Source organism: Carassius gibelio, chromosome A5 (genome assembly GCF_023724105.1).
Source record: "Carassius gibelio isolate Cgi1373 ecotype wild population from Czech Republic chromosome A5, carGib1.2-hapl.c, whole genome shotgun sequence".
In the NCBI taxonomy this organism is placed as follows: Eukaryota; Metazoa; Chordata; class Actinopteri; order Cypriniformes; family Cyprinidae; genus Carassius; species Carassius gibelio.
The window spans coordinates 32560736-32573617 of record NC_068375.1 but is presented as its reverse complement, the minus strand read 5'-3'; the positions used below and the strand labels follow the sequence as shown (position 1 = coordinate 32573617).

At 35.9% G+C, this 12882-nt stretch overlaps 1 protein-coding gene across 1 annotated transcript in view; it reads right to left on the bottom strand.

The window, feature by feature from the left end:
• The window catches only part of si:dkey-215k6.1 (transmembrane protein 132C), a 203358-nt gene that overhangs the window by 129926 nt on the left and 60550 nt on the right, over positions 1 to 12882 (bottom strand). The gene's annotated exons all lie outside the window — the stretch shown is intronic.

The window sequence follows — 12882 nt, the reverse complement described above, 5'->3', positions numbered from 1 at the left end:
ATTATATTCATAAGAGAAAGATAGTCTGTACCGATTTTTCCCGGAAAACACGACCGGCTGGAGGCGTGACGTGTGGGCGGAGCTAAAGAATCACGAGCACCAGTAGGCTTTTGCGTTGAGAGCGTTTGGAAGTTATGACATTACCGTGAGGAAAAAAACATCATCCAAAACAAACCATGGCTAACAGTCAGATTCAGCAGGATATTTATGATCCAGAACCAGATCCCGAGGCTGAAACTGAACGAGAGCAGCAGCACCAACGACTCGCTCCAAGCGGGGCTTGAAAACGGGTCTCCGGCATGGGAGGCGGACGCACTAACAAGGAGGCAGAGATATTTTAAGCAGTTTTACTCACCGCCTGCGGTTCCAACACACGATCGTGACCCTTTTTCATTGTGATTGCATCATCCTTAAGAAATAAATGATACGGCAGACGTGCTCTTCCGGCAGACGTGCACTTAGGACCCATATAAGGAAATTCCGCTCCATCTAACGTCACACAGAGCCATACTTGAAAAAAACTTTCCGAAACTTGTGACAAACCGGAAGGAGTATTTTGGGAACAAAAATACTCCTTCAAACGTACAACTTAATTTTTGAAACTTTTTCCATGTTTAGCATGGGAATCCAACTCTTTAACAGTGTAAAAAACTCAGTATGCATGAAATAGCATTTCACCCCCCAACCACCCCCCCCCTTTAAGCAGCACTAAGTCAATTTAATTTAAAATGAGTTTGACACCTTTGCACAACAGAGAATAATTTTCTTAATTAGTATTTTTGTTTTACATTTTGTTTACATAGTTTGGACTTAGTTTTTTGTCCCAAAATGTCACTTTTTGTAGTTTTCTTTTTATTAGTTTTTATTCTAATAGTACTTTGGATTTTCGGAAGTCTCATGCAGTCAATCTGATTTCAACAGTGTGGAAAAGAAATGTCTCACTAATTCATGTGTTGTTCAGGTTTATATTGATTTGATGTATGCTTTTCCTCTCACAAGCTCAATCAATTTGAGCAGAAGATACTCACTGCAAATTGTCTTATGTTTGCTCAAAACAAATGCAACAAAAATAAAGACCTTTCTTGTATTTAACTTTGTTTTTAAGTGGAGAGAAGGTTTTCAATCTGCACAATCTGTACACATTAGTCTTGTTCCGACCCAAAGGGAGCTGATGCAAAATCCCAAAACTCAAAAAGTTAACCAGCCCATTAAACCAGACATTATCAAAGTCAGTGTCCAGTGTCCTCACCATGAAGTTTTCAACATCAATAAGTCAGTCTGGCTAGAAGGCACAAAATTAGATTGTTTCCATCATAATCTCTACTGGAAATGCACAATCTGGCACACATTCTGCTCATGAAGACATTTTATTTTTGTCACTCTGCACAGCTACCCTAGATGCATTTTTCCCCTGTCCATCTAAAATGTTATATAATGTGATGACAAAGTTGAATCTTCAGCAGCTATTACTCCAGATCCTTCAACAAATACATATACTGATTTGGTACTGAAAAAACATTTCTTATTTCTAATGTGACTGAGCAACTGATGAGTAACTGTTTCAATGCAGATTTTCCTTGCACTTTGGATTTTGAACCCTGGTTAACAAGCAGATACACGCTAGTTTGTGCAGCACTGTCAGAATGCATTCAATTTGTGTGTGTATTAGAAAACATAAGGTCCAGCAGTTTATTTACTAATTGTTTAAGGCCATTTCGCGATTTCAATCATCATATAGTTAGTAACCAGCAACAATCACCCCTACCTCTTCTCATCGAAAACATGTGATCCAGCACTAAACGGTCTCTCGCTGTCAGTGCTTGTAATGATTTTTGCATATGTCTCTGAGAGTTTTTAATGCTTCCACACTGCAGACATGTTTGTTGCATTGTGAAGAGTGCGCGCCTCTATGCTGGTTGCTATTTGATCGTGACATGTCATTCTTGGTACAACGTATTCTGTCTTTTTGCTTATTCTGCAGAACACGAAAGAGCTTTTTGCTACATTAATTTTGGTTGCCGAACATTCTGTGCATCCCTAATTAAAGGGATCAATATGATGCAATTTCAAGTTTTCCTTTCTCTTTGGAGTGTTTCAAGCTGTAATGCACAGATAAGATCCCTAAAGTTGCAAAGACTAAAGTCTCCATTCCAAAGAGATATTCTTTATAAAAGTTAAGACTCGACCAAGCCTTCTTAAAACACCTCATTTAATCACGACCCCAAGTCGATGTCACTGTGTGGGAAGATTTCACGTTCATGCAAAGGAAGAAGGCATAGCTTTGATTCTCACTGTAGGATTGTTGCTGCTGTGTGAAAGTGAAACTACTTTGTTTGTTCTTCCAAAAGAGGACACAACTAGAAATCAGCGGTTAAATTATATTTACTTCACTGTTCCAGAACTGTTTCCTGAACCTGGGAAATTAGTGTCACAAGAAATTAGACAGGTTTCAAGATCAGATGCAAAACAAACCTTTTATCGGACAAAGCCAAAAAATGACTGAAAGTTACAATACAGGGCTTGTTGAGGACTCGAAAGTCTCGGTAGCACAGGGATGAAATGGGCAGCCAACATTACGAATCCTCATGGAGAGAGGAAGACCCGAAGATCCAACACCGAAGGAATGGAGGACCGAGAGCGAGAGGACAAACATCAAGGATCTGACAACACAAGACAGGGCAACGCACATTATATAGCATGGCAAATGAGTCGCTCATAATGAACAATTGGCAACACCCACTCGCCACGCTAACACACACATACTCACTGAAAACAAAGCACAGATGAGATCATGATCCCATGAACCGTGACAATTAGCCTACAATGGCATCTACACACAAAGCCTGTTTCTATAAAGTGGGGCGGTTCCAACTTTGCAAGGACAGTCTGGTGCTTCTGATTTACAGCCTGTAAGTACTTCTCATATTTAAAGAATCTGTCAATGACTAATCAAATGCAAATTTACTAAAGTGATGTGTTCAAAATAACAGCATTTTTAAATAGATTTTTTTACTGTCACTTTTGATCAATTTTATGCAACCTTGATTTATAAAAATACAAATTTCTTTCAATAATCATGCCTGCCGAACACTCTTTTAAACTGTTCATTTTAGCATTTTTGACAATGTTAACATTTTGACAATAAGTAATAAAAATATATATTACAATGGCATTGCAAATATGCAAAAGAGAACATTGACCCGGTGTCTAGGAATGTATGTGTGAAATGGCAGCTCATGAATACCCGGGATTAATTGTTAATCCTTGGTAAAGAATAAGCAGAGTAATATGTGAATTAAGATTACCCAGGATTCTTTTTACCCAGGCTTTAAAATGGCCAAGGGTTAAATATTTCAAGTGTGAAAAGTCCTTTTGAGTGAACACATTTTTACATTACGGCCATCAGAAGTAAATTGCAGTTAACAGAGCTTTTGGAAAAACCATTCACATAATCGTGACCCCTTCCTGTGCACACAAAATTTAGATACTGTAGGTCTTCAGAAAACGAGATAAAGAGGTTTTACCTCTGGATGAACAATACAAGAGCCCCCAGGGACCACTTACCTTTCCATATGTTTATAATGAACCCACTCAATGCTGCTCTCAGACGTCAGCTAGATCAAGAAATAAGCTCTGAGCCTCTCCTGGGAGTTCGATATGTGTATGTTTGTGCTTGTTAGAGACAGGTGGGGGGTAGGGGGGACAGAGTTGCAAGAGAGATTGTTTCAGACATTCTCTCGATCTACAGGCCTTGCCCCCTGTGTTCAAAAGCACCACGCTAAGTGCTTTTGAGATTAGAACGATATGAAATGAGACCAGACTGGTAATAAGACAAGCTCCAGCACAGGTGGGAAGCCACAAGTGCTCATGACCCTCAATCTACTTCACAGTTTAATGTAATCATGCACATACACACACGTTTAGCTTTCTATCACCTCTCTTGTTGAACGTAATTACCCAGAAGTCTTGTACTTATCACGTCTATGGGCCAGCTTAACTACACAGTCATGCACATTTACAGAGACAGAGAGGGAGTCAAGTGCTTTCTGTAGTTCTAAATGGATGAGCAGGTCATCCCAACCACACACACACACACACACATAAGTCATCAACAAAATTGTCTGTGTATGGCTAAGCAGAATAAAAGAACAAAAAAAATCTTGAGTAAGACTTCATTTTCATTAAGACCAATTCCCTAGAGATCCTGTAGGACTGAGTCTTTTTCCTTTTCTTATACATCATGTCATCTAACAGGGACTAATGATGCTCAGTGTCTGTTCAAATGAATATTTTAGAGTTGGCTAATGAGGATGTGAGAGAAGGAGCACTATTGGAGAGGAAAAGAGCGAGAGAGAAAGCGATTTATGGATGTAAAGTGGTGGGCGCTTGAACATTTGGCCACAATAGTAGGCAGCCACAGCACTGATGCACTGTGTGACACCAGAAGCATGGGCGTATTTAGTGAATTGTGGGCCCCAGGGAAAATATAGGAATGGAGCCCTATAAAATTGCACACATTTACCTACAGTACATTAACATTGAGTTTCCTTTTTTGTTGTGATGTTTGCTGCTGCACAATGGTGCCCCATAGTTGTGTCCAATGCTTCTACATTTTTCATGTACATATTATAATGGCTTTCTTTTATGTTGTTTTGCATTGGTCTGAACAAAAATTGAAAACAGGATTATTGAAAATGCACATTACTTTAACAACTTTAAAATATATTTATTTTTAGTGGTGTAAATGAATGTAAATGAAACTGTAAAAATAATGAAAAGGAATTTATAAAAAAAATTACACTGAACAAAATTATAAACTTAACACTTTTGTTTTTGCCCCATTTTTCATGAGCTGAACTCAAATACTTTTCTATGTACACAAAAGGCCTATTTCTAACAAATATTGTTCACAAATCTGTCTAAATCTGTGTTAGTGAGCACTTCTCCTTTGCCGAGATAATCCATCCACCTCACAGGTGTGGCATATCAAGATGCTGTGGTTACACGTGGGCTGCGTTTGTGAGGCCACAGAAATTTCTCTTAAATGACTTTGGAGATGGCTTATGGTAGAGAAATTAACATTCAATTCAAGGGCAACAGCTCTGGTGGACATTCCTGCACGTGCACGCTCCCTCAAAACTTGTGACATCGGTGGCATTGTGCTGTGTGATAAAACTGCACATTTTAGAGTGACCTTTTATTGTTGCTCTGTTGCTCAATACTTATAATAAATATTTTTCATAATAAAGTCCACTTTGGACTGGATGACAGGCGTTAACACAATGGCTTGGTGCAGACCCAGTCTTAACACCTGTCTTAACACCTACAATACAATTTTTTTTTTTTTATGTTATTAGTGTTATCTGGCTTGTGTGAGGTTCATCATTATCTTAGTCCTCATTAGCATAGCTTCTGTGTGTGTGTGTGTGTGCGATAATGGCTTTTGTTTTAGCTAAAGCACAGCTCTGTGAGGATGCACATAATTTGAAGATTTGTGGAATTTTGCTTTGCAATACTAGCACAAAAATATCTCTGGTACCAAAAACTCATGAAAAGTATGTCACTGATCAGCCTCTCTCATTGAAACTTGCATTAATAATGTACTGACCTACAGAATCCCAGTAGAGATCAGGATACAAAAAGGTGACTATTATTTGTAATACAAAAGAAGACCTAATGACTTTCAAAATATCTTATTTTGTGTTCCACTGAGGAAGAAAATCATACTGTATACAGTAGTTTGGAAAGACAGAGTCAGTAAATGATTACGAAATATATATTTTTGGGGTGAACTATCCCTTTAACTACTGACACACTTTTCAAACTTTGCACATCGTGCACATCAGATAGTGACACTGACTGCACAGATCTTTACAAAAACAATGTGATGTAAATTTTACTTCACAACAATCTCCTGGGAAAAAAGCAATGAAATGCTGAAATCTTATATTTTCTTAATGTCTCCACGTAAAACATGGTGTCACGTGCATGGGAGTTTGCATGGAAATTATATGCAGATGAGGTTATGCATGGTAAAACTAGGCGTTGTATGCTCCATATATGGTAATTTTGGAGAGGAGTCGAAGTGGAGAGGCACGTACGCACAATCTTCCCCTGACTGGAATTTTTTTAAGAGATTTTTGCACAGGTTCTGGTATACGCATGGTTTTATAAATCTGAAAACTTTTGTGCATATGCAAAATCTAGCTTTTGTGCCTACGTAAAAATTTAGGATGAAATCTACAGAGAGTTTTATAAATGAGATCCCTGGTCAGTACCTGAATGGGAGACCTTCTGGGAAAACTAGGTTGCTGCTGGAAGAGGTGTAAGTGAGGCCAACAGGGAGTACTCACCCTGTGGTCTATGTGGGTCCTTACTCCCCAGTATAGTGATGGGGATACTGTACTGTCAATAACCACCGTCCTTCAGATAAGATGTTAAACTGAGGTCCTGACTCTCTGTGGTCATTAAAAATCCCAGAATGTCCTTTGAAAAAGAGTAGGGGTGTAAACTGTGCATCCTGGCCAATTTCACCCATTGGCCTCTGACCATCACGGCCTCCTAATCATCCCCATATTTGCTGAATGGCTTCATCACTATCTCTCCTCTCCACCAATAAGCTGGTGTGTGGTGGGTGTTCTGGAAAAAGTGCTATATAAATGCAACAAATTATTATTATTATTATTATTATTATTATTAACCATGGACAAAGTGTATAAGCAGATGAAATCCAGTCCTTTGATTGCGTTATGCAGTCTGGAAGAATCAAAATACAGATTGGTTTTTAAGACGAGGAAGAAGAAAGAAAACAGTAGGTAGAAGGACTAGTTAAAGAACAGCAAATAAAATTGTGACGGAGGAATACAGACATGTGCTTAATGTAATACGGCATTCAGCTATATTTAATATACTGGCTTACTATAATTAATAATTTGAATGATTTGTTAACTAAAAGTTAACAAGAACAAAAATACTTTTACAGCATTTATAACAATACTTCTACAGCATTCATTAATATCAGTAAATATTAATTTTAACATTTTCTAAAACATTTCTAGAATCAATATTGCTTCTGGTAACATTAGGTAAAGCACCATGAACTAACTTTGCCAAACCTTATAAGAATGAATTGACCATTGTTAGTTCATGTAAGCTAATGCATTAACTAATATAAACAAATGAAACTACAGTATATTGTACAGTATACAGTAAGTGTTACCAATATACTATTCTGCATTTATCTGATCAAAAATACAGTAAATAATACAGTACTACTGTACAATACGGTTCCATAAGTTAATGTTAGTTAATGTATTAACTAACATGAACAAACAATGAACAACACATTTATTAAGATATTTATTAATCTTTGTTAATGTTAGTTAATGAAAATGCAGATGTTCATTGTTAGTTCGTTAACTTACAGTGCATTAACTAATATTAAAAAGCACAACTTTTGTTTTATTTAATAATGCATTAGTAAATGTTGAAATTAACATCAACTAAGATAAATAAATGATGTAGAAGTATTGTTTATTCTTATTTCATTTTAACTAAATTAGTCAACTAAACTAATGAACCTTATTGTAAAGTATTACCATGTATTTTTTGGTTTCTTTCTGTCTTTCTTTCTTCTCTTAAGCTGAAGATCTTATAATAAATGAACCTGGCCTTGCAAATTAGGTGAAAACAGTACAGATTTGTTAAATAGTAAGATATGCAAAGCTGTAGACAATTGTGCTTGCTGATTTGAGAACAAGTACTAAAACTGGAAAAATGCGGCAAATCAATTGAGAAATCCAGTGCTTTGTTCACCAAGCATCACAATGTGAAGTGTGAATGTTTCCTCTTGAAACACTGGCACACTTGAAAGAACAGGGCAAACAGAAGAATTATTTCCAAAATTGTGATCAAATGAGATTTTCTAATTTATTTAAACTCATAATTTACTCCTAGACGCAGTTAGTCTAAGAGTTGGTTGCAATATAAGATATACTGTAATATAAGGAGTAATTACTCGCCGTAAACAAGAAGAATTAAAGGGTTAGTTCACCCAAAAATCTAATGAGTCACCCTCATGTCGTTCCAAACAAGTGAGACCTCCGTTCATCTTTGTAACACAGATTAAGATATTTTAGATTCAGTCCAAGAGCTCTCAGTCCCTCCATTGAAGCTGTGTGAATGGTATACTGTCCATGTCCAGAAAGGTAAGAAAAACATCTTAAAAGTAGTAAAGATTTAGTAGAAACGATTTATATATATATATATATATATATATATATATATATATATATATATATATATATATATATATATATTAGGGCCGGGACTTTAACGCGTTAATTGAGATTAATTAATTACACAAAAAATAACGCGTTAATTAAGATTAATTAATTACAGAAAAAAATTTCCGCATTTTTAATAACTTATTTTTGCACCAAGGAACGTTTCTCACTGGATGAGTTTCAGCGGACCGATTATACTGGAGCACCAACTAGCGTTCGCATATCACCGCAGCACATGATCGAACCTCACTTTATGTTGAAATATGTATTATTTCGTTGGTGCAACTGGCAGTTTATGTTAAACTCTTTATTGTTTTGGCCAAGGTTACTGAGAGTTGGACTTAGTATGTTATGGCCTCCGAAGCAACAGAGAGATGTTTTCTAATAGTCAGGGTTTCCAATGTTCTGAATGTACTTGACAGTATTGTGTTTTACTTAAAAACACTTTACAGAAGGTTCCAGCACCTATAAGCTTCCTGAATTTCTGAAATATACTATTTCTAAATTGTTTCTAAATATGCTATTGCTACACTTCATGGCACTGGTCTGCTAGACTTGGTTGAACAAAAATAAACAATATTTTGTTGCTTAAGCTTATGTATTCAGTCATTATTCAATGGTATACTATAAATCCATGTGAAAAAAAAAATACTTCTCTGTGCTCAGGTCAAATATTTATATGCGATTAAAATGCGATTAATTTCAATTAATTAATTACAAAGCCTCTAATTAATTAGATTATTTTTTTTAATCGAGTCCCGGCCATTATATATATATATATATATATATATATATATATATATATATATATCAGGGCCGTGCAGAGACATTTGGAGGGGCAGGTGCTCAAAGTATAAAAGGGGCACATGGAACAAGGTTTAAATAGCGTGGTTCAAAATAGCAATACAACAATATATTGTGATGCATTCCTTGCCGATTTGCGTATCGATATGGATGATTATGTATAGATACGGCAGCAAATGCTGTGATGCAGTTTTGAAAAAGAAAAAGATTAGAAGAGACAATTTTAACTTTAAAAGTAAAAAAAGAAAAAACAAATTCCACCTAATAATAACTCTGGGATTAGAAACTGAAATGTCTTAAATTGTCCCAACCTGATGGCTTTTTCTTCTCTGTTCTACAGAATAATTAAGGACAGCGGTTATAGTAAAAACTATAGAAAACGCTTGTGACTCTACATTTTCCTCTTTCTCACCAGCCTCTGTCTCCTGGCTTGCTTACCTGATCTTTCTGTCACTTGTGCGTCTACATTTACCTCTTTTTCTTCTTCTATCTCCATCTCCTCATCTTATCTATAACTTTCCGGTCTCTGTCCATCTAGGAACAAGGCACTATCTACTATTTCATTATCAGTCTATTATTTTAACCATCACTACTATTCTTGCACCTAATCAATAAGTCCACCTTAAATATGCAACAGAACCGTTGATTGGTTATCATGAAGTGTTGTACGAACGTCTCTGGCTCAGCGCCAGCCAGCGAACACAGATTTGAATTTAGCAGCTGATGCTGTGCACTGAACGATCTAATCACAACAGTGTGATTATATCAAATATATAAAAAATATTATTCTGCGTTTTTTTTTTTTTTTTTCGTTTGGAAGCTGCATTTAAAATCAACTTGGCTCAGAAATCTTTGAATGGGCATGACGCCTCTGCCACTCGATTCCTGTGAAACGTTTCTCCCTCAAACAGCATGCTAACTTTACTCTACACTACAGGCTACCCACCGCGATATGAACAACATATCTGCATGTTCTCACATTACGTCGTTCTTGTAAAATAATAATAAGTAAATAAATATCAAAATCACTTCGCTGAGAATGAAACACCACTTACCAGCTTCCGCGGTGTTGAAAATATCCTCTGACAATTAAAAAATGCGCGTGCGGCGTGACGAATCGTCCCGGTCATATGAGGAGGTCGTCGTCGTCAGGTCAAAGGTCATGTTGGTCATCTTATTGACGGCTAAATTATTTATTTCAAAATTTTACTAATATTTAGATTGGGCATGAGCAGGTAATCACAAAAGGAAACGTTATGACAAAAAAAAAAATTAGAGGAAATTTTGCTTTGACAAAAGGGCACTTTGGGCACCAAGCACCCAACGCCCCCCCCTCTGCACGTGCCTGATATATATATATATATATATATATATATATATATATATATATATATATATATATATATATATATATATATATATATATATATATATATATATATATATAAAGTTATTCTTAAGAAAATGAGTCGCTAATTTTAAATATTTTGTAGTTACAACCCTTTAGAAAATGGATTGTGGACCAAGAAAGTTGGTCTAAACTTCTTTGAAGTAGAAGTATTTAACAAATAAAATAAAATAAAATAATAAATCATAATTATTTTTTTCAAAATTTATAGAAATCCAATTTAATGCAAAATGATAATTAACATTTAACAAGTTTTTATGTTAACTAGTGGGATATTTTTTTTCCAGTTAAGGTACAGGTATATACACAAGTAAGAACTTGATCTAGAAAAACCACTGATCTAGAATCTTTAAACTATGTCTAGACTGTGACAGAAGACATTTCTAAATGTTTTGGCTTTGTAAGGTCGATTCAAAATTCGTGTGCTTTCAAAGACCTGAGTCTTTCCATGTGTATGATACACAAACAAGGAAAAATACCAACTACACTAACTCTGCTTTGACTGTAGAGGGAACAAATGAAGCTATTTTTAGCTGTTTCAATCTCCTCCACGGCAACAATGAGGGCAGAAATTTGAGAATTTCTAGACAAACAGACAAACAACGGCTGGGAGACTTTTTCCATCATCGGTAGGAGGAAAACATTTTGATTTGTTCCATCTAAACAGATAGCAGGTGGCGAAATGAAAGACATCACACATCTTTTATAGACCTAAACGACACCAGCAGGAGTGGTTTTGATGTTGCAGCATCGTTCAACAAGCAGAAACAATAGCATCTTCCTCTGCCAGCATGCATCTGTCTCTCTGCTGACTGAAGTTAATTGAGATAGGAGAGACACATTCCATAGTGACTCTCCTGCAGATAATCACAATCTCACACATAAATACACTTAGATGCCATCACAACAAAGTCTCTTATCTTAAACCATAAACAATTAGTAATAACGACTGTGTATGGATGTAAATATCCACCTAAAATCTTGTCAGTCACTATATGAGAGACTCAGCTTTTATACCCCCTGAAACAACCTCAAAGTAGTGCTCCTTCATCCATTTTAATGATCCTTACGTGCTGATGGCAGAGACTAATTATTGGCCATAATAAAACTCAACAGCAGTGAATGTGACAGAGAGGAGCGGAGCTGTGGGACGTGTACAGCGGTAGTCTGCTTTATGTGCACACTGATGAATAAGCCTAATCTATCATATGTCTGGGAAAGCCCCAAGGCCTCCAGAATGAAAAGCTGCCAGCGAGTAAGCGAGCAGCAGTGTGTTCATGTGTGAACTGTCACTATAAGGATCACCAAACTCTATGCGTGTGTATTGTTAGCACTGAATAATGGGAGCTCCATCGGTGTAAACAGGGCCTAAAATTTACACTTGCCAAGCACCAAATGCAAGTAAGGGGAAAAAAACTGGAGTTGGAAAGTATATGAAACAGTGTTACTCATCAGTTGGCTGATAATTCTTGTATTAATTCTAACAATGCCAAAGTATGCAAAACGGTTTATAAGAACAATGATCAAATCTCAAAGATGGCATTGACATTTATAAATATGTAATCTGATGTTCTCTTATGTGAGCAGCTCATAAAACAGAGTTTTCAGTGTCTCTATTCAGTTTGCAGTAAATGCTGCCCTGCATGAACTCCATCTCATCAAGTCCTGTGAGATTGAGTCGCATATACCATGCATTTGAAAATAACACTTGCCTAAATCATCTTTCCAAACTTGTAATGAGTTGTAATGAGAATCTGTTGTCAACAAAATAGAAGCATTTTAAAGCATTTTAAGTTTCCCTGCGTTTTCTCCGGCAAAATAAAATGTTGTAAGCAAAAAAATAAAATAAAAAAAAATATATTATTTTATTTTAACCATTAGATAAAATAATAATAATAATAATAACAAAATTATAATAATAATTATTATTATTATTATTTTTATATACATTTTTATTCTTATTATAAAATACTTATAGTATATAATATTATAGTGATATTTATTAATTTGTTAAATTAACAAACTTTTTTAATTATACTTTAAATTTGATTAAATTAAACTTTTAAACTAAAATAAATGAATATGACTAAATAATACCGATAAATAAACATACTGATAGGGCAGCGTGGCTACAAGTCTGCTGCCTGAGATTTCAGACACAGCTTTTATGTTCATAAACACGCTGTAAGCAAGCTAAGATGGCCAGAGTTCATTTGTAGCAAAGGTGCCCAATTCTGCTCCTGAAGGCTTACCATCCTGCAGAGTTCAGCTCCAGTTCTAATTAAACACCTGAACCACCAGCTAATCAGAATCTTCAGAGTTACTAGAAACCAGGCAGGTGTGTTGGAGATCTACTCTGCAGGAAGCTGGTCCTCCGGGAGCAGG